Here is a 23,530-nt window from a genome sequence, read left to right on the forward strand (position 1 = left end):
ACAGATGCCCACACTGTTGAGTATCCGTTACGTGCCCAGGTACTTTGCACACATTATCTTCAGGTCACATCAACACTTTTCAATACAGCGTGATTGTGTCCATTTCACAGGTGAGCAGACTAATGCTCAGATGGGTAAATTACCCACCGTCATACGGTAATAAATGGCAGAACCCACAGGTGAAACCAGGACTCCCTGACTCCAAACCTTATCATCTGTTCCCTTCACCAGATTGCCTCCTCTTAGCACCCACAACCACGCCATTCTTATGAGACCTGGATAGGAAAAAGGGCAGAAGCGCTAAGGTCCACTTATGTATGTTCTGCTTCAAGAACCTAAGGAGGTGCTGTTTCTAATAAGCCAAATTAATACACAGAGCTGCCCCAGGCAATGGAACCTTTGTAGCTTTTGAGCTCAACATTTGCCTTTAAGATGAGAATTATTGACTCAGGGTGAAGACTTCAGTTCAAGCATGAGTCATGCAGCCTAGCAGACCTGGTTTGTTTTCAGCCAAATGTGGGGTGTGTGTGTTCACCAGCAAAGCATGTCACAGAGGATGTAGACACGCACACACACACATCTCCTTATTACAGCTGCAGACAGAGTAGGGTCTGTTTCCGACCCCCACACATCCTTAAGGAATGTGATCTTCACAGATCATGGACAGGAAATGACCTTGCGGAAAGTCACTTGATGTCATTCCTTGAATGTTCTGTTGTCAGCTCCCAAGACTTGTCAGGAATGCGGTCATGAGTGTCTCCTTCAGCTGCACAAACAGAGGCCACCAAAAGATTCCAGAAGAAAAAAAAAGCTGGTAATCACAGTAATTCATGTTTGGACCAAATATGGCAGCACCAGTAGGAGGCTGCTTAGTATGGTGATTCACACAAACCCCAAGCTCAAAACCTACAGCTGCCGTTTTCCAGGGGGAAAACACGGACTAGCATATTTAACATCTGTTTTTCCATCTGCTTGGTGGGCCTCAGAGCATGACACAAGTAGTCAGTCCCTGATAAACGCTGCTTCCCATTTTTTATCTCTCCAGCTTCCACGATGTGGTTAGAAATTGCTGGTGCCCACCCGAACCAAGAACTGTGGCCCACACCAAGGGCTTACCAGCCCAGCTTCCCTGCCATCAAGGTCACAGTGACACTAAAGTGGAGCAGATCACCAAGGATGACATTTAATACAAAGCTGCTTGCATCAGATTCTCAAAGGGGTTCATTTCCCCCTAAACGTCTAAGAATGGCTATTATAAATTCTTCCTCACAGCTCCCAGAAGCTCCCTTTTCTCCTTGATGGTTGTCACCACTTCTGCTCAAGACTTCATTGCCTGTCTCCAAATACTCCAGCATGTGCTCACTGTCTCCCTGCCTCCCCTCTTCCCCTGCCATCCCAGGCTCCACACCACTGCCTGAGTGAGCGCTCTGACATGTCAATCAAAGGCGGTGGACATCATTGGTTGTCTCCCGGTATCATTCCCCTGTCTCCTTTCAAACAGAGTCTGAATCTTATTCAGGTATCCATAACTCCCTCCTCTACTTCATGCCTCCAGGAAAGCTGTCTCTACTCCCATCTCCTCGGGTGGGCCTGAATGGCCTCAGAGTCAGCCCATCTCCCTTGCCGGTGACTGGTTTAGCGTTGGTCCGCATCTCATTTCTGGGCAATCCTATGTGAGGAAGGTTTGTGGCTATTTCTGGGAATGTTCTTATCACTCTTACCTGTAGGCCATGAAACATGCTTAACTCGGCCCTGACACTATCATGCTGCCTTATTCATTCAAATGTTTTGGTGTCTCCTGAGACTGTAAGTTCATAGAGTAGACCTTTTCCTATGCTACTTTTCGTCCCACTCCTAATACAATAGCCGGCATATACTAGGCCCTCAAATAACATTTGTTGAATGAATAAATGAAAGAATGAGTGAAAGAATGAGCAAATCATGTTATAAGCCATCCAAAGGTGAATTTTCTTGTTGTGTTCCTAATAGACAGAGACAAAGATCCTAGTTCACAATAAAAGTATATCCATTCGGTGATTTTATTTGGCTACAAACGCTCATCTGTTGTAGCTGTTTTCCAGAACACGATGCCAGGCTGGATTTCAACCTTCTTTCCTAATTAGGAAATGGTTCCTAAGTGATATACACAAGGAGACCTCCCTACAGGATGTAGTGATCACAACAAATCAAGGTTTGAGGACACCAAACACAAAGAGACTTTCAACACCCTGTCTTCTCAGGAGAGACAATGCCACACACTGGCCTGAGTCATCAAGCTCAACAAGACAGGTGGTCCAGAAGGGATCCTGCAGGTGGATGAAGTGGATATAAGGTACAAGGTCTACTCCCCTAACCAGCAAAATCATTAAATTAAAAATCCAGCCTGTCCCTGCAAAGTCCAGAGGACAAATTAGCAGCTTTGTGTGCAGACTGCTATGGAATCATTTGCAATTAAGAGCAGTAATTTAGCTTCTGTTCCTGTAATTACAACTTCTCCTGTGTGGACAGACAGATCCCTCATTGTGTCTGGAACAATTGCAGCATTCCAAACACAAAGCAAGCCAAAGTAGCATACCCCAGGGCCCGCTCTGTCAACAATCCATCGCTCAACAGCTCCATGCAGCAGCCAGCTCGAGGACCCAGTTTCCTGCCATTGTTAGCACGTTGAGCCCGGAATTCCATCCAAATGGATTTGACCCCTTTACTAAACAGCAGTGCATATTTCCCTGATTAGTATATTCCTGTGTTTAGATGGGAAGTGGCAGGGTTGGGGGAGGCGAAGGGAAAAAGACAAGAAAAATAACAAGGAAAAAAACAACTTCATTCTCTTCATGCTATGATGATAACAACCTGGAACTCTGGCTTCATCCGCAAGTGTAATAAAAATGCTCACCCATACGTGCATACTCATACATCCATCAAAAATCCTGTGTTATATGTGTGCAATAAAGTAACTGGGCTGGGAATGAACAAGCACACCTGGCTTCATTAGTAAACAGTTATTGCTATGGGGCTCTGTTTATTCTAAACAGGAGAACACAGAAAACTACAAACTGTAATCTCTTGTGATTGTCCTTATCTACACGAATTCTGTTCCTTAAGGATATTATTTCTTCTCATGGTGACCCTGAATAATATTAGGTAACTGGGATGATTCCTAGATATGCAAGATGACAAGGGCCCTTCTCGGCACAACGCCATCTAGCACCACACCCTACATTTTTGCTGTTTCTTCTAATGTTACAGCTTCTATCCAATTTTATTGCCCTCTATATCAAGCTGAAACTACCTCATATAGATCAATTTGCTGTATGTTCTACAGCAAATATTTAATTACCACAGGTATATTAAGTTGTATTTGTAAGTGACCCAAAGGCAGAGACAAAATAATTCACTATTCGGAAACCTATGAAGTTATCAAAATTTAAAACTTATGTGCTTTAAAAGACACCATCCAGGGGCTCAGCCCAGTGGCTTAGTGGTTAAGTTTGCACGCTCTGCTTCAGAGGCCCAGGGTTCGCAGGTTTGGATCCCAGGCATGGACCTAGCACTGCTGGTCAAGCCACGCTGTGGTGGCATCCCACATAAAATAGAAGGAGATTGGCACAGATGTTAGCTCAGTAATATCTTCCTCAAGCAAAATGAGGAAGAGAAAGATTGACAACAGATGTTAGCTCAGGGCTAATCTTCCCCCTCCAACACACACAAAAGACACCAGCAAGAAAGGGAAAAGACAACCACAGAATGGGTTTTGCACATCATATATCTGAAAAGGAGCTTGTATCTAGAATAAATAGGGGACTATTACAAATCAAGACAAATAACCCAGTTAAAAGTGGGCAAGAATCTGAATAGATACTTCTCCAAATAAGGTATATAATTGGCCAAAAAGCACAGAAAAAGATACTCAACATCATTAGCCATCAGAGAAATACAAATCAAAACTACAATGAGATACCACTTCACACCCATGAGGATGGCTAGAATAAAAAAGACAGATAGTAACAAGCATTGGTGAGAATCTGGAGAACTTAGAACCCTCATACACTGCTAACAGGAGTGCAAAATGGTGCCGACACTTCAGAAAACATTCTGTCATTTCCTTAAACAGCTAAACACAGAGTTACCATATGATCCGGCCATTCCACTCCTAAGTACATACCTAAGAGAAATGAAAACATATACCCACACAAAAACTTGTACACAAATGTGTGTAGCAGCGTTATTCATAACAGCTAAAAAGTGGAAGCAACCCAATGCCTAGCAGTTGAGGAATGGGTCAATAAGAAGGGATATATCCATACAACAAAATATTATTCAGAAAAAAAAGAGGTGAAGTACTGATACACACTACAATGTGGATGTGAACATACTATGGGAAAGAGTCAATCACAAAAGACCACGTGTTCTATGACTTCATTTTATGAAATGCCGAGAATTGGCAAACTAGAGAGACAGCAAGCAGATTAGCGGTTGTCTAGGGCTGAAGGGACAAAGCATCTGAACAGAGTTTTCTCCAAGGACACAAAAATGGCCAAATGGTTGTATTTGGGGCTGACTGCTAAGGGATGTGAGGTTTCTTTTTAGGGTAATGAAAACGTTCTAAAATTGATTGTAGTGATGGATGAATGCTCTGTGAGTATATTAAAGGCCATCGATTTGTACACTTTAAATGAATGAATTGTATGTCATGTGAATTATATCTCAAAAATTTTTTTAAAAACCTATGAGGTTAATTAAATACAATCTGCCGGCAAATTTCAGAGAAAGAACATGGGGCTTAACCCCAGGATCTTTGCAGTCCTGGTCTAACGTTGCCCCTACTTTGAATAGTTAAGTAACCAGGGCAAGTCTCATTGGTCTCTGACCTCTTTGTCTTCACCTGCAGAACGAGGAGGTGGACAGACACTCTCTGAGGACTTGCTCCCCCCTTAATTCTTTCAAAAAATAGTGACTTCCCAAACAATTGTGCTGATGAAGTGGTCTGACTGTTCTTTGAACTCCCTGAAATTTATCTTATTCTTTTCCTTGGTTTTTAAAATTCCACGATGGATCCCACCGAGTAGTTAAAATAATAAGTTAATTGTGTTTGATTTCAATCAAAGCAAAGCGTTTTAAATTAGCGTGATTTGTTTATGAGCTGATAACCTTTTCCTGTTGGGAGGTGGACTAGCTAAATCTACTCACTTAGAACCAGGTTCCGGGGGACCCCGCTGAGGGCCTGGGAAGTTCTTTCTACCTGGTCTAAGTGGGACTCGTCAGTCCTCCTTGCCCCACCCATGCTAATTCTCACTTCTCAGTGACCTTCCTGTATGGTTTTTGAGCCCATTAGGTCCCTAGTCCAGCACCATATAGACTTACAGACTAATCCTGGCCTGTGGGTGAATCAGATCATGGCCTTACATTTTTTGGACATGAGTTTTGTTGTTGTTTTGACTTTTTTTGACTTAATAGTGGTGGGCACAGAGTGCTCTCTCTGCCAAGCTGCCACATAAATCATTGGTCAGATGCCCGCTTGACACAATGTAATTCAGCCAAAACTGGCCGTAGAGAGTGGGAAAGAGGGCCCCTGGTTTCCCAAGCCCTCAGGTTGAAGGGTGACATGTCTGCATTGACACAGAAACTGTTTATTTTCCCTCTTTCCCATGCCCAGTCCCTTGGCTTGGTTCCAAAGATTCTCTTTTCTCCATCAAAACAAATATTTATGCTTTTAAACTACAGCCTCAGCTCACATCCTATCTTTTCCTTAAAGCCTTCTTGTCTACATACACTGATATCCTCTTTATCTAAATTCCATTATAATAGTGATCATGACCATAAAATGCACAGATTGGGTCACCAGTTATCTAATGCCTGTGAAATCAGCATCTTCAACGGTTGGTGAGGTCAGAACGGAGTCTAGTGTTTCTCTGCTGCCCGCCTGGGTGCCTAGCACGGTCACAGCAGACATGAAATAAACATTCCTTAGTTGACTTTGCTGAAAATGGAACTCAGGGAACACCTACAAAGATGTCGCCCACATCAACATCGTGAGACAAGTAAAACGCTGATGGCTCTCAAACAGATTTCTGAAAATGGAAGCAGAAAATTTCCAGAAATATTAGGTTATGCCGTATTTTAATCCAGTTAGAATTTTTCTCAAGGTACATTCAAGGATTTCTGTAAATAAAGAAGTCATCACTTTCTTTCTCTGACTTTTCTAGGGGGCTGGGGGAGGGGGGAGGCAGAGGGGCGGTGCCTCTGTCTGGAGATGAGGTCTCCGTCTGTCTGATTCTCCCTCCCCAGGGCTTTAGAGCAGATCTCCATCTATTCTCTGAAGACCGCCCCTAAGAGCTCTTCTTATGTCTGCTTTTTCATTCCTTCTTCCTCATCTCACTATATCCTCTTTTACAGAAGTCTTTTTTTTTCCTTACGCTATTTTTGGAGTAATAAAAATGTTCAGAATCCACGTAGGTAAATTGTCTATTACATAGACAATTAGCAACCCTCTGAAAAAGAGGATTATTGCAAATTGCTTAGTTGAGTTTGGTCACAGGCAGCTCTGGGAGTTTGGTTTGGTTTGCTTTGGTTTGGCAGATTACAGCAGCCTTCAAAACCACTTCAGTAGGCAATAATTAGCTTTCCTCTGCAACCTTGTTAGCAACGAAAGCAAGGCTCAGGCTAAATTCTCATACCCATAGAGACATCTATTTGATAAACATTCATTAACAAAGCAGGCTCAGAACAGTTCATCAACTGGTCCTCTAAACTTGATCAAGGCTGGTTCTCTGTTCCTTTAGGTACTCCAAATGTGTCCTATAAAACATTTGCTCACAGCAGACACAACAAGACTCCTGGGCAAGATTCAAAACATTGAAATCAACATTATCTCATCTCTTAAACCAATAACTGAACATAGGACCAAGTGGGGCTCAAGCTGAAAAATATCCGCAAGGGGAACAAATCCATGGTTGAGTGGATTCTTAGGTCCTGTTCTTTCAAGGAAAGGCAGCACCTCTAAGCTCTCATCCACATGTCTTGAATTCCTTTAGTCTCACCAATGAGAACTAATTAACAAGACAGTAGTTTCATCAATAAAAACCCATTGTTGACACCTAACGTAAGAATTAGCAGAGCAATGGTAGTTGAACACGGAGGTTTTGTAAAAGACGTAACCGGCCTTTCTGCTATAATCCTGGCCGGCCTCCTAACTAGGCATTCTTGATTAGCACCTGGAGTTGACCTAAGCTAAAGTAACACACACAGAGCATCATGCTATTTATACTCAAGTATTTTTAAGTAACTTACAGGCATCATGACAAGCTGGTAAGTTAACATTTTTAACTTGAACATCTTGGAAAAAATGCTTTGCATCATTCTATAAAGAACTGCCCCAATCACCATATTTACCTTTTAAATAATTTTTTTTTTAAATCTGGTTTTTGTAAAGTTAAGCTCACATGTGACAAAATGATGATTCTGTACCAGGCTCACTGAACCTGTGAGTATTTGGAGGGTCTTCTGAACAACTAATGAAGATGGAAGGGGAGTGTCCACCCAGTCACACTGCCTGCCACCCAAGGAAGGGTCCCTGACGCAATGTTGGGAGTGGAGGGACTGCGACTTCCCGCCTGGACTCCTCACTTCATTTGTGGGACCCAATCTCTTCCGAAAAAGATTATACTTGGCAAATTTTTTTTCCATACCACTCCAGATATACACTGAAAAGTCTGGATGTCAAACTTTTGGGGTTCAAGGACCACTTTGAGTATATACTGAAAATCTCTTCAATAAAAATGCACATATGCACATGGGAGAAATAAATTGTTTTTGTTTTTGTTTTTTTTGTGGGGAAGATTGGCCCTGAGCTAACATCTGTGCCAATCTTCCTCTATTTTACATGGGATGCCACCACAGAGTGGCTTGATGGGCAGTGCTAGGTCTGTACCCAGGATCCAAACCCACGAACCCTGGGCTGCCAAAGCAGAGCACGTGAACTTAATCACTGTGCCACCAGGCCAGTCCTAAATTTTAAATACCACTTCAGAGAGTTTACACACCCCCTCACTACAACCACCACCACCCACAGCAGTTTTATCCATCAATCTCCCAGGAATCCAGAGATGGTCCATAGGACTTCGGGAAAACCAGCTAACCTCCCTGAGCCACTGAGTTTCATCTTCCGTAAAATCCGCTGTCCCATTACTCCACCCTACCTCATCACAGAACTCTGAGGAGGAAGTGAAACATCCATTATGTAAGCACGCTGGAATTGTGGATTACTTTGTAAATGCACAGTGATTCTGTCAATGAAATTACAACCTGCAGTGAGCACAGGCTTGCATTCTCTATGCCTTTCCCTGGACACACAAGATGTTACCTGGCACGGAGCCTGCTCACCCTCTTCTGTATTTTATCAGGCCCAGACAAGCAACAGCGTTTCCCTGGACTGCCCTCTGCAATGATGGGAAATGAGCAAACCTTGCCTTGGGTGACTGCTCCCCTCTCAAAATGTCGCCCCTTGCCTTTAACCCCTCAGTTTTCCTTCCCCACCCATCCTCACCGAGAGCTGTCACAGCGCCCTGAGTCCCTGAACTGCTGAATTAATTCACACTGAAGCCGTAGTGACTTAATGGTGCTTATCCCCAGCAGTATTTTGCATTTTAAAAGCAAGCTGCACTGTTAGGGCTACAGTCTATGCTAAAAAGTGAATCTCTGGTACTGGAATTCCAATACCTATTAGACCTGTCGGGGAAAAGCTATTTTTTTAGGTAGATCTTCAAGTCAATCATACAGGCGACTGCAAATTCCTCATAAGACAAAAGACTAAATTTGCCACTTGCTTAAAATGTTTAGGGGAGATGAGAAAATCCTTCCATATCCAGGCAGGAGTATTTCAAAAGGGATAGTCAAGAACTCTGCCCCTCTTTCTCTAAAGAGTACAGCTTTTGCCTAAAAAGAGGGGGAGAATAGGGTCTATTTCAATAACTCTAGTGTCAATACCCAAGTGGGTGACACTGGTTATCCCAAGGGCTTTCATTTCCATTAGCCCTGGGCCAAGCCCTTCTGGCCACCCTGAGCTCATAGCACATGTTCTAGGAAGGTGTAGGAATGTCACCAAGGGGTCCCTCTGGGATGGAAGACCCTCCCCTTCCCCCACCTCTTACTTGAAAAGCACTTAAAGACTCAAAGCCAAGAGCCCCATTCACCTGTCTCCACCTGGCCCTTTCCCATTCGCTCCCAAAAAATGCGTGCCATGAGCAAATCTAGGCTGGAACCCCTGTTACAGCTCTTGCGCCACCCCATTATCTTGCCTTACTTCAGACTAACAGCCTGACCCTTGCCATTCTTGCTCCAACACTGCATTTCCCCCGCCCGTGACCTGTCCTTGCCCAGGACCCTGCTTGCCTAATCAGGTCCTGGCTTGAGTCTATTTGACAGGCTCCAGATCCAGCTTGCTCCCCCTGACATTTCTGAGCCCACCCCAGTCTTGCTGGCGAGGAGCGGGGCTCTTCCTGGCTCCAGTTGTCCAATCCTTTAAGCAAACATTCAGCTCTGCCAATTCCTCACCACAAACTTACATTCCAAAGGAGAAACTTGCAAGTTCATATGCTTTCCTAGAAACTAATGACGATGGTGCAAAGGCTTCTAACACAATCATGTCTTTTAAAAAAAATCTGAGTCTGCATTAATTTCATTTTTCATGCAATTTATTTAAGAATCCTGGATCCTTATTTTCTATCCACCTTCTGTGTCCATTTTCCCTTGCTTCTCTGTCCAAGTTTTAATGGCTCAGCAGGAGCTGAGACCATATTTGCTACTTGTGTTTGTTTGAACACTTAGGTTCTATGAAAATATTTGCCTCCCAAATTCCCAATGATAGACAGATGTCCTAGCTCATTGCTGTTACTTTTTAAGTATCTTGGCAGGGAGAGAATTGGCTTCATATTTCAAAGAATCTCTTTTCTACCCAAAAGTTCTAGTGTCACCACACAAAAGCACTTATAATGTACATTCACAACAGGGAGCCACCAGGACCCCCTTAAAAAGAAAAGACACTCTTCATTTTCTCTCAGGTCCCACTAAGTAGCTCGGTGACCTTGGGCTTAACCTGTTCAGGCCTTGGTTTCCTCATTTGCAAAGGAGGGATTTGTTTGATTTCTAACCTTTCTTCCAGCCATGACCTTCTAGGAGTCTATCAAAACAGGTGACAGCAAAGGAAACCATAATTTTACTCTGAGCACAAGGATTTTCAGGAGAACATTACAAATCTGCAAATAGAGTTTAATATGCCATCAATCTCCCTTTGCTAACAAATGCATTTCCATTTGCTCCTGCTGTACTCTTTCACTGAGTAATTGGAAATAGCCTTGAGGGGTAAAGATTTGACGGGGCTCTATGACAGCAGAGCTCATTCTACTGCCTTACATTCCAGAGTTAAAAAACTGTTGAAGCCAATTCCTCTCACCAGGCCAGACCCAGCAGTAGCCATCTCAATTAGATCCATCTCAATGTCAAATGAAATGAATACGAACACATGTTTTCATAGATGGAACAAATGGAAGAAGGACCCCTGGCTCAGCTCTTTCGTTCCCTGTGTTTTTCACTGGCAAGGGATGGTTCCTCTTTCTGGAGAAGTAGAGAAAATCCACAACCTGTTGCAGCTGCCCTTGACATGCATTCACCCAATCATTCGTTCACTGAGTCGGGGTTCCACTGGCCCCTTGAGTTCTGGAATTGGGGGAGTGGGAGAATGGGGAGCCAGGGAGACAGAGCTGTCAATTGTCTGATGATTTCTCCCAAGCTGGGCTGTTAGCTGATTAACAAAGCTACAACTGTCACTCTGTTCCTACATCCCCTGACTTCCCAGCACAGCTCTGAAATGTCTCTGCACAGAAAAATGCAACTCAGTGAAAATGTCCCTGATCTTTTAACTACATCACGAGTCTAACGAAGGCCGAAGAGTGAGCTATAAAGTAGCTAGCTGCAGAAATGTGGCCTGCTGCCTGGACATTATTTAGCCTTTTCTCTCCCCTTATTCCCTGGATACTGTGTCTCTGTCACTTTTCTGTTCCTTTGGGGTCTTATTCAAACCCGCAGGCTGTACTTGTATGAACGAGTACTAAATGGAGATCTAAGATGTCAGTCTCAGGCACTACTCAAAGGAAATGGCCAATCCTAGCCCTGTCTTCTTACAGAGTTACAGTCATATAGGAATATTTGAGGCACACAGTTCAGTTCTCAACTTCCACTCCTGCATATATCTCTTTTCTAAGGAAAGACAATCAAAAACAAACAAAAAAACCCACACACAACTAGCTGCATCTTCATTTTGCTTGTTGTTTTCTGTGAACAAAAATATAGCTTTTCAGGGCCAGCCTGGTGGCATAGCATTTAAGTTCACACGTTCTGCTTTGGCAGCCTGGGGTTCACCAGTTTGGATCCTGGGCATGGACCTAAGCACTACTTATCAAGCCATGCTATGTCAGGTGTCCCACGTATAAAATAGAGGAAAGTGGGCACAGATGTTAGCTCAGGGCTGGTCTTCCTCAAAAAAATATATATATATACCTTTTCATTTCTTCCCATTAAGCATATGGTTGTGTGTAGGAGGAAAGGCTGTATTTTGTTTAAGATTTAATATTTTTTAAAAAAAATTTGCTGTTAGAATTTAGAATTCTTTCTACCAACTAAGAGTTCAAAGGAGTTAGAAAAAAATTTACTGCCAATGATTCAGTTTATAAAGGTTTAGAGAAACATTCCGTATGGGGAAAAATAAGGCATAGCAAAGAGGGAAAACGAAGCTTCCAGTACCAGGAATAAGAAATGGACCCCAGAAGAAACCATGTGACAAGAGTATCTCAAAAGAAAAGCATTCCCAGTGAGCAAAAGGAATGCATACATGCGTACACACACACACACACACACCATCCATACACACACGTATATGTGGACATATAGACACACACATATACACACACAGATCTGGACCCAACGGGCTGGTACAACCATGCTCTTGTTCTTGTTTCCTGGGCTCCTTTTGTGCTTTGTCCGTGATAAACCAGTAATCTCTAAATTCTGCTGCAGAAGCAAAGTTCTGTAAAGGTCAAACATGATTCCACAGCTGTTGTTTCTTTTAAACATAGAAATTCCTGACTGTATCTCTTTTGGATTCCTATCAGAGATGACTATTCATTTATTCCACAAATACGTGTTTTGGTGAGTATCTCCTACAGTCTAGGCACTGTGGATACAGCATCATAGCACACTGGCCTTGACTTATGGCACTCCTGTCTGGTGAGTGAGATGGCATAGAAAAAGATAATTACAATAAAAACATTTGGTATGAAGGAGTATGTACACCATATGTGGAAACACAGATAAAGGAATGACTAAGTCTGCTTGGAAAAACATTTGTGCTCAGTCTAGAAGGATGAGGAGGGACTCACTAAGGAAGCAGGAAGGGCACAATGAGCAAGGGGAAGAGCGTGGGTAACAACAGAGGAGAGAAAGAGCGTGGGGTGCTCAGTAGAGAGGAGATCCCACGTGGCTGGAGTTTAGGAACTGAGTCGAATTTTGAAAGTCCTGACTTGGGGACGGAGAATAGAAAGGAAGATTCACAGACACAGGCCAGGAATGACCCAGATCATTGTTGTGTGCTTGATCTCATAAATTATCCCTATTGGGGTCATCTGTCTCCTTCGAGGCCCAGTGAACACAGCACACTCTGTGACTCTTCTGGAACCGCTGCCAAGCCCCATTTCAGAGGGCTGAAAACACTCCACTCTTCATTTCCCTCGGGCCTCCTGCCTGGGAGTCTGTGGGCCTAACCTTGTAGGACCAGAACTCCTTCCAAGATTCAAGTGTGGAGAACTCAAGTGTCCTTCTCAGAAACAACCTCCAATCTCGTTCATTCTGAGGGTAAAGCTGGCAGTTTGACTCACCTTTGAAATCAGTTTTCAAAATAAAAAATCAATTTCCTTGTTCATCAGAAGCAACTTGGTACGGGGGATGAAAGGTGAACAGACATTTTCACGGTTCTGCATCACACATCAGAATCACCCTCGCCTTGAATGTTAACTGTCGATTCACGGTTTCCAACAAGGCAAGCCAGCTATGAACAGATGAGAAAATACCCAGACAGATCATCCCACAATTAGAAACGGGATGGCAGCAGGGACAAAGGAACCTTTGTGAGAATGGGCATGAGGGAGAGTTGAGGTTCAACATCCCTCTGAAGGTAACAGGCAAAACAATCAGCCAGGGGGCCGGCCCACTGACGTAGTGGCTGAGTTCATGTGTTCTGCTTCAGTGGCCCGGGGTTCACAGGTTTGGATCCCAGGCACAGAGCAAAACACTCCGCATCAAGCCATGCTGTAGTGGCATCCCACATACAAAATAGAGGAAGGTGGGCACAGAAGTTAGCTCATGGCTAATCTTCCTCAACAAAAAGAGGAAGATGGGCAACGGATGTCAGCTCAGGGACCATCTTCCTCACCAAAAAAGAAGACAGAAAGAAATCAGCCAGTTTTAGCAAAGGAAGGTGGATGGTACAAACCATTTGCTCCCCACCTTCATCCATGGGAAGCCACCACCATGTGAAGCAACTGCCAACTATGGATGCACAGTTAAAGCAGACATCAACAAGGATGGCTGCCTTTCCATATTTATTTTTTCTTGTGGGTACTCAATAAATGCTTTTCGAATGAATGAGAGGGTTGGACTACACTAGTGGTTTTGCAAGTGGGAATTCCCGAGGCCAAGGGCTTTCCGAGAGAAGCCCTGGGACCCGCTGTGGGGGAAATGTGTGCTGCAGCCCAGCAGAGCTGCTTTATCTGTGTTCCTGTGACTGTCCTTATCTTCTTTTGTTTTAAGAAAAGTTTCCACAAGTAGGACTAGGTAATTGCTAAAATCCTTCCATCCTAAAATATCCTTTGGATCCTCTGCAGCAGTAAGACATCAGTGAACAGCTTTCCAATGCTCAACGTGCTCTAGCAAGTTGTATTTAACATATTTTTAATTCACTGATAACAAATTAAAACCAGCTTTCTTCCCTTATATTTGGGGAAAAGAGAATTCTAGAAGTGGCCTGGTTTAGGAGGAATGAGGCTGCCGCCATGGGGTTTGCCCAGCTTGCCTTCTAAATATTGTTCCACCCTGGTCTCCAGTTCTTCAAACAGTCGGTGATACCACTGTGGCTTAAAGTGACAAACTCTTGGCTGCTCTCTGACCCTCGAAAGAAACCCCCAAACCTCTCTAGGGAAACTGGACTTCCAACCAGAATGACCTCCTCACCAAGCAAGCCTGGCTTTTTCTTTTTTTAGGGTATCTTTCTAACTTGTTATTTCCATAATCAGCTTTAATTACTCTCCTCCTCCTCACTTTCTTTTCAAACAACACACTATTTTCATTCTTTGTGGGGGCGGCAGACCTCCAAGCTTTTGGCAACTCTCCCTTTGACTGAGGTCCCAGGGAAGAATTTCAGACAGTCAGTTGAGGGCATCTAGGACAGCTGCATAATAATGAGGCTTAGATGATGAGAAGGGCGGTGGGGGGGGGGGGGAGGGGTGCGTGTAGAGGGGAGAAAAGAACTTTACAGTAGAAAAGGGACTCAAAGAACCTCAAAGAAACGGGTCTTATTGCAAGCACAGATGAGGAAGCTAACACCTAATGAGGTGAAGCAACTTACCCAAGGCTGCCACTGTGGGATCTTGGAGGACATCAAACTATCAAAGCTTGGGGCAGGGTTAAAACTGCGACTGTCCTTTGTTGGCTTAGGGGGTAACCTGAACTTGTTCCTTTCCAAGTAATATGTGGTAGCAGCACGGTCGGATTTTTCTGGAAACTCCAGTTCATGTCTTACCATTAAAGGCATCTAGCCAGCGCGGCCTTTTTTGTAGATGCAGCCACATCTTCCCGCTGGCCGCTCCTCGGCTCTCTCTGCCAGGATACTCAGGGACTCCAAGGCCCCGGGTCCAGGGCAAAAGGAGATGAGGAGTCTCCTGGCGGAGGGCGGGGGATTCACCAGTACGGCAGCCAGCGCCATATTCTCCTCCCGCGGAAGCCTCTCTCCCACGTGCCTAAGCCTACCACGTTTCACACGTGTGTTTTTGAACATGATCTCTCACTCCCTCATTTGCGATCTAAATTCCTGGGACATATGAGCGCCGTCCCCTGTGCAGTGCCACGGGGCCCTGATCCCCCACAGCCTCCCCAGTCCGGAACTGCTCTCTGCCTCGGCTGGCAGAAGGAAAGCGACAGGATTCACGACTCAACCTCCAGGAGCTGAAACTGGGGCCCCCACAGGGCCGAGCAGGAAAGATGGAGGAGGCAGGTAAGTGGGAAGAGAGTGTCTAGGGGAGGAGAGGGGAGGGTTTTGTCGTGCAGGCTTAGTAGACACAGTAAGTAGCTTCCTCACTGGGTAAGGAAGAGATGGAAGCAAGGAGGTCCTGTAAGATTTCTCTGCAGAATAGAAAGGTTAGTTGAGGTCTGTAAATTTAGAAAGAAGAATTTAGAAAGCATGACTCCATAAAACCAAAGATAGGGGAAGGGAAGGAATAAAGCAGTTTGTCTGCTGGGAGCAAATGGTCTCGACGAGGACACTGGAGGGGATGGAGTCCAGGGAGACCGGGAGCTCAGCACCAAGACCCCCCTACCCTGCCTCATGGCAGGGTGACTGCCCGGTGCAGCCCAGACCCAGAAAGAGGTGTTCTTAACTTTTTCCTCAGCAAAGGCTGCCATCCACTCCTCAGACAACACTGGAGTGCATGCAACATAGAAGAAAGAATGACATGGAAAGATGTTCCCAGTATGTTGTTTAAAGTAATAAATACAGTATGTTTCAAAGTAGTAAATACAACATGAGCTCATTTCGTTAAAAGCAGACACGCACACACACACATATGCACACAAAATGCCCATGTTTCCCTAAACCGCCTCCAGCCTCTGGGAAGAAATGGAATCATATTAACCATAGTTACTAACATCTGGTCTTGCACCGCCTTTGCTAATACTCCCAGCCCTCTGAAGGACTCCAAGTAGTTCTGGCACCCCTGGGGATGTCCTTCCTCTGGCTCATGGCTGAGTCTCGGATGCTAGTTCTACCCTGCTCCAGTGGGTCTAAGGAGTTTAAGAGTGAGGAAAAGAGTGAGAAGCAATCCCAAGCTGGGTGGACCCAGGCCCAGTAGCACCCCCTCAGCCCATCTCCTGCTCCTACAGTGGGTCAGATGCATGCCCAGGCCTGTCCTCCTTGGGGCAAGTTCTCGGTCCACACCTATTCTGTTCCTTCTGCAACAGGAAGCTGCAAACCTCTCTCCCCCAGTTCAGCCAATTCTTCTTAAATTCAGCCTGAGACACAAGAAAAATGTGCACATAGACACCCAGGCCTGGGCACAAACACACACGCACGCAGACATCACAGAGAAACCCGGAAAACAGCAAGGAAGGATGCTTTACGGGGCGTTTATTTTCTTCTCTTTGTTTATCTGTCCTACATTTTTCTTGAGTTCATTTAAATGACCAATTCAATTTGGATATTTAATAACAAAATAAATATGTTATTTTCAAAGTATCTATGAAAAATGAGTTAAACAGGCCCATCCTCTCCTTCATGTATGCTTCATTCATTCACTCAGCAAATGTTTGTTTTCACCTCACTGCCACGCCCTGTACTGAATGGATACAAAGATGATTGATAGACTTTTGTTCTCAATCTACCACTTATCAACGAAAAAAGAATACAGCAAAGACATCTGTTAAATACATTAAGTGTAAACCCAGTCTTGATATTAAAATATGATTACAAAAGATTTCTTAGCACTGGTTAATGATCAGTGTGCTTCAGACTGAAATATTACCCCACGAAAGAAGTCTCCAGTCCAACCAAAGAGGCCCTCAGGGCACACGGGAATGGAGTCTCTCCTGTGCAAGGCGGGACTGACGAGGTAGTGAGGCTCAGCTTTCATTTGGTTTATTTCCAAACACACCAGAACTCCTGTCTCCAAATCAATGCAGTCCTCCAATGTTGTCACCACCGAAGGCTGTGCACTCATTCAAACCACATTGTCGTGGCTCGAATGATTTTTGGAGCTCTTCTTTTGAAAGTTTACTTATCACCAGTTTATCAACCACAGGGGAAAATCAGTCAATTTTTGAATAGTCTTCCTCAGAATTCATACTTAAAAGAAAGGGGAGAGACAAGGTATTGGGAGGGTCACTGGGGGATCAGGACACACAAGATGCCAAGTGTAATGGTGACAACTGAATGCAGACCGTGAGCTCTCTGAGGACAGCCACAGCGCCTGGCATCCCCTGGCGCCTAACACAGTACCAGGCATACAGTTGGCAATTAACAGATACCAGTTGCAAGAAAAAATAATTACAGGAAGAAGGAAACGAGGCAACATTGTGATCAAGTTGATAATCCCAATATGCCATGCTCACAAGTTGTCTGGACCAACCAGCTAGGACCCTTCGGAGATGGGCTGTCGTTGAAATTCAAATGAAAAGGGGGTTTCACTGCCCCTTTCTTCTCAAATTTTTATCTTCCTTTCTAATGAAGGCACAGGGTTAGGTTTTAAGTAAAAATATCGTCAGTCTCAATGTTCATTACCATGTATTTGACACAGGCAAAGAGCTGTCAGAATCATCATAATAGCGAAAGGCAGACAGGTTCAAAGCCAAATGTTTCACACTCGGGCCAAAGCCCTCAAGTTAGGGCAGGCTCTCGTGGTGGCTGGAGGCCTTCCTGACCCTTCCTTTCACCCCTTACATGGGGTCAGGACTCTAAGAGGGTGTCAGCCAGTGACAGACAGGTCACCCTGTACTGGCCCTGCCCTCCAGGCAAAGCAGACACTGTCAGTGGAGGGGGCCTGTTTTACTCCTGCCTGAACCCGAGGAGCCTGAAATTCTTAGATTTAGCCAAGACCCACGGAATCCCTCCTTGGCACCCCATCTGCCAAGGACTCTGGTATAGACTGCTCCCCATGCAGGGGGCTACCAGCCAGGGCTGGCAGGGGACAATAGCTCTCTCCAACTTTTTCTCTAAAAGAAAAGGGATTTCAGAAGCTATCCTCCCTGGGGTGGGGTCAAGAGTGTTGGGAATGGATAAGAGGGTGAGCTTTGTTCAGATAATCAAACTCTGCTGCAATATTTCAGTTTTCCGGGAACATGAGAAAGAACTGCTTTCCCCTGCCATTCGCACACACGTTAAGAGAAAACAATGGCCTGCCAGCGTGTCATTCAGTAGCTGGCTGATATTCATGCTCCTGGAAATCCCTGAAATGGGCAAGCAGGTCATATCTGGCCCCATCAAGAAACTCTTACATCAGTTCAGAAATTCCCTGAGTGTCCTCTCCTTCACTGTGCCCTCCCTTGGGCATATTACCATCTTTATTACTAATCAGATCAAATAAAATTATTAACTGTATTACTGACTACATTCTATTAAGGGCTTACAATATGCTGAACCTAGTGCTTAAAGTCAATTATCCCATCTAATCCTCATGAAAATGCTGTGGAATAGAGTTTATTCTAATTTTACAGAAATAAAAATAAGCTATGTAGGCGGCACCCCAAACAGAGCAGCAAATCCATAATATATGACGTTATGATGTAACTGATGCATATAGGTTATTTTTCAGAGTTCCCTGGGAATCGTTTTTCTCTGTGTTGTGATAGTTGAAAGACAACAATGCCATGTGAGCAGAAAATAAGACTGTGCAGGCGCAGAGTATAGAGTTGTGATCAAATAAACTTCAGGTTAATCTGATGCCTGAAGCCGGTCACAGCCAGCACTTGGTTGCAAGGTAATTGTGTGGACTGCGTAGGAGCTGAGTGGCCGCCTATAGACATCCTCTGCTTAAACTTTAGCCCCTTCTGACCTCCAGCTTCCCATTTCCCAATGCTGGCTTATCTGTGTCTGGCCTCCCTCAGGCTGACTCTGAGGCATCCTGTGATCTAGGAAGCTGCAAGACCCAAAGAAAGTGATATTTACAGTCCGATTCACTAGGACCTGGTATATGCCTCACATATAATACTCAACAAATACCTGCTGAGTTACTGAGACTCTCATCGGGCAAGTGAGAGCAGCCCCACTCCACTCCCCTGTGTTCCTGAGTTGGGCTTTCTCAAAGAGCCCCAGGGTGCTGTGGATGTCCAATGGCCGCAAAGCTGTCATCTCCTGCTGGGCCCACCAGAAAAGCCAAACATGGTGCACACAGGTGTTGACTTCCACTGGCTTTTCCCTGCCCAGGCCCGATCTTGGGCAGGCAGCACTGAAGGCTGCTTCTGCCAGGTCTGGAGGCTTTAAGGGTGTGAACCTGGGACTCCCAAAGCTGAGAAGCCCCTCAGGACTGATCCTGGACACTCACGGAGCAAGCATGTGTCTTTGCTGCTGCCCCCCCCTCCTCTCTGTCCCCAGTCTTCTTGGTGTCCATTGTCTTGTTCCTTTAAATACCCTGCTAAGGCATTAATTGATAACTAAGGTAGAACATTTATATTTGAAAGGCAGGACTCAAATCTGGAAAACTCTCATACCCAAATGGAGACAGCTCTGATGGGGAGATAATAATTGAGGTCAGGAATCCTTGCCTGACTCCCCTGAAAAATCACACATTGGCAATAGTTACTTGGAGCAGCTACTCAAAAGGCTGGTGCCGCCCCACACTCTGTGAGGGACTGAAGGACTGTGTGCAAGAAGGTCCTCATTATAACAGCCTCACCAGAGAGATGCCGGAGTGTGTCAGCATCCTTTTGTATAAACCACTGGTTTGAGGAAAAGGAGGAGAGGTGGAGAAAGAGAGGAAGAGAGAGAGAGAAGGAGAGAGAACGTGTGTGTGTGAAAGAGAGAGAGAGAGACAGATGGACACAGAGAGAGAGAGAGAAGGGTTTAGCAAATAGTTTCAGGATCTACTATTTACCAGCCACTCTGCTGAGCCCTGGTCCTGAGTATAGAGAAGATAAAAGATAAATGCCCTCAAAGAGCTCACCCGCTAGCATAGGAGATGAAACATGCAAGCAGATACTATCAACATAATGTACCAGGTCTTACAAAACCAACAGGATCAGGGAAAACGTGGACTAGAAGGATAATCCATCTCTAGCCTGAGGTTTCAAAGAAGTTTCCCCAAAGACACTTCACTCACATTGAAAGATATATATTTGGCCTGGTTTCCGATAATTTAGTGGTAAAGATTTCCTCCACCTGGCTTTCCTCCATCAACAGTCTCCATTGAGCAGCTGTCTGTGCATGCTCCTCTAGCTGGAAAGCACCCCATTTCAATCCTGGCTAACTGACTGCCTATCCTGCCTGGCCAACGAGGTTCAGGCCCATTCAGAGCAATGCCATGTGCTGGGGGTGGGGGCTGACGTAAGGCAGAGAAAAGGCAAATGTTTGCTGAATCTCAGGAAATGTTTGTCAACGATGTCATCCCAGAGGCAAGGGCACATCCAGGTTTTGTGGACTCTGAAGTTTAGACAATTTGGGGAACCCTCTTCAAGAAAAGGAATTTGCAAAGGTTCCTTCTACAAATTGTCAAAAACATATGACTTACAAACACACTGGTAGGAGCCTTTGCAGAAAGAGGGCTCCTGCAAGTGAGGGGCCCTAAAGCTTAAGTTTCATGGACTTTCTGGCAAACCCACCTTCACTCAGAGGCCAAGAAATGGTCTTTCTCCGAAGGAGAGAATTGGAATCCACCCCACCTCCCATAACGTAATCATCCTTGAACTGCAAAGGCAGAATGGCAGGTTGTCACTGATAGAGAGAGGTACACGTGCCCAAACAGGGCTTCCTCTGCCTGTCCCTATGGGTCTCCAGAAAGAGGCAAGGTTATTTGTGGGGCACAAAGTTTTTTCGCCGTTTGGCCTCTGAAATTTTCACAGCAAAGCAAATTACGGTACTGGGTGGAAACAAAATAGCTTCATGTTGCTTTTTGTTGTTGTTATTCCAATGAGCCAAGGACAGAAGATATTAATTTTTAAACAACATATCAAAAATATTTGCCCTTAATACTTTTTTCTATCTTTTTTTTTTTGAGATTAAAAAGTTCAGAGGTTCAAACATCTCACATTGATGGCAACAACATATCTATTGCCTCTCTTTCCATCTAACAGACAATGTTGACAAAGATCAGGAAAAAGAGTCCAATGTCAGAGAGACATTGATAACCATTTATCATCCTGGTTATTGCTGTTACTGTGACTATTACTAATGCTAATTAACAATATAATAACCAGTTCTCTCTAAGACTTAACAAGTGAAATGAAAAATGAATGAATTCATCAAGTACCAGTCTAAAGCAGAGTTCAGAAACAAAGAGCCCTGGAAATGCTGGCCCCGCTGAGTTTTCACCCCAGATCCCCACCATGAGGCCCCCCGATATTCCAGGCCATGAGGCACTTACTCTTATACATTCGGCGATCCTTGGAATAGGGCTAAGGCAGCGTGGCTAAATATTTAGCAAAATCTATCCCTCCCTCCCCAACTTTCCTCCTTAGGGAAGCCATCTGCCACGTGACACCATCGTGGATGGTGACATGCAGGCAGAAGCCATTGGAGAGGAGGCGCCTTCTAAAACCACAAGGCAGAGCCGTGCTAAGAGGCTCTTCACTCTGCGGCCACCTCACCTTCTCTTCCTCTCCCTTCCCATCTCTCGACTGTAATGCCTGGAGGTGTAGCTGCCATACCGGCAATCAAGGAAGGGCAAGTGTGGAGAAGGGCCCTCTATGCCCAGCTTGACACAGTAGAAAGACAAAAGGTCCCGGTCCCTGGGGCACGGGTGGGCCACTCATCAGGCCTGGCCTGGCCTCCTCAGACTACCATTTTGTGAGACGAACAAATCCTTATTTCTTGAAGCCACCGTCAGTCAATATTTTTGATACTTTACACCAAATGCATTCCTAACTGATGCCAGAGAAAAAAATAACCTGTTCCCCTCTGATTCCATCATAAACGTATTAGCAAGGAATGGAACAAGTATAGAAGTTCTATGTTCTCCAAGCTTCAATTTTCTTCTAGGTAAAATAGGTCACTGTCCTTGGCATCCCTCCTCATTGAATTACTCTGATGATAAAATAACATGTGAGAACATTTTGAAAACTATAAATTGTACATTATTAACTGTAGCAGGCACCATGCTAGGAGCTTCATCTGAGAGCTCACTTATCCTGAGGTATTAGAGTTAAGATCTATAGACACTAGGAATAAATATCGGACTGGCGGTCATAGTGCTCCCTGTTAACTGCTCCAGAAGAAACACAGGCAGTGGACGAACAGGTACAACCCTGCCTTAGTTTCCAGGGATTTCTGCACCCAAAGGACCAAGCTGGGCAGCTTAAACCAACAGAAATGTATTTCTCTCAGAGTTCTGGAGGCCAGGGATCCAACATCAAAGTGTCTGGCCTGGTCGGTTGCTTCTAGAGCCTCTGAGGGAGAATCTGTTCATGCCTCTCTCTCACTTTGCAAAGTGCCTAGCTAAAATTATTACATTTCCTAACCTCCCTCACAGCCACTCAGTGGCCGTTCGACATAGTGCTGGTCAATGAGCTGTGAGTGGAAGTCCCCAAGAAGGATGTCCCTTCTGAAAATAAAAAGAGCAACACCTAGCCTAAAGAAAGACTTTTGCCCTTTGCCCTTTACCTTTCCCTCACTCCTGCTTAGAAGGAAGCAGCCATCATGCAGCCATGAGGCGAAAAGCCCAAGGGTTAGGTAGCTGGAGCATGGTAATGTGGAAAGATGAGTAGAGCCCATGTCCCTGATGCTGCATGTGCCCTGTTGGATCATTCTTGCACACCTACCTGTGGACTTCTTATTGCATAACACAAAAAAAGCCTCTCTGTTTCATCTGCTGTAGTCAGGTTTTCCATTACCTGTGTTCCTGATATCTTCCATTATTTTAATAGCAGTATTCCTTTTTATATCTTTTTTTCATCTTAAATTTCCTCAATAATCCTCCACAAGGCATAAGGAAATGTGGATACTGTGCTAATGCACAGATCCCCTCTTCAAGACTGGACAATTTACTGCCCAATGCAGTCAGTCCCTTTTGGGAATTACATTTGCTAAAGAGAGACACTCACCAGAGGTCACTCCCTCTCCTGGGGCAGCACACATTCCATAAGCGGCTGATGCGGGGTATAAATGTCTGGCCCCTCTCCTCAGCTCAGGATATCTCTGAAGTGCCATCCCTCCTCTGAGTCCCTCCCACCCTGGGAGTCAGCTGAGACCTTGCGTGACTGCATTCAGTCCCATGTCTCCCTCTGCGCCCCCAGACGTTGATCCTGAGAGCGCACCCCTGTCAGACCCCTGCAGGCAGATCTCCATCTCAGCATCTGCCTCCAGGGAAGCCAACCTGGAAAGAGTTGTCCTAATTACAAAATGTGAAAAAGAGGAATATCATCCTGCACTTAAGACAGTCTAAAGTGCTCACATTAAGGCATTTTCAATTTTACAAGAAAATTACTTTTTTTTCCTTTTAAACAATCAAGTTATACAATAGTTTTGTAAAAATCGCATTAACACCAAGCCAGGTTTTATGCGGCATCCCATACT

The 23,530-nt window shown here is 44.8% G+C and overlaps 1 long non-coding RNA gene across 1 annotated transcript in view; it reads right to left on the minus strand.

Moving 5' to 3' along the window:
- Nucleotides 1-23,173, minus strand: part of LOC123287010 (uncharacterized) — a 60,989-nt gene extending 37,816 nt beyond the window's left edge. The window contains exon 1 of the long non-coding RNA XR_011505209.1: nucleotides 23,059-23,173. This is a non-coding gene — a long non-coding RNA (uncharacterized lncRNA). The remainder of the gene's footprint in view (nucleotides 1-23,058) is intronic.
- Between the last annotated feature and the right edge of the window lie 357 nt (nucleotides 23,174-23,530).

The sequence above is a fragment of the Equus asinus genome, chromosome 8 (assembly GCF_041296235.1).
Source record: "Equus asinus isolate D_3611 breed Donkey chromosome 8, EquAss-T2T_v2, whole genome shotgun sequence".
NCBI lineage: Eukaryota > Metazoa > Chordata > Mammalia > Perissodactyla > Equidae > Equus > Equus asinus.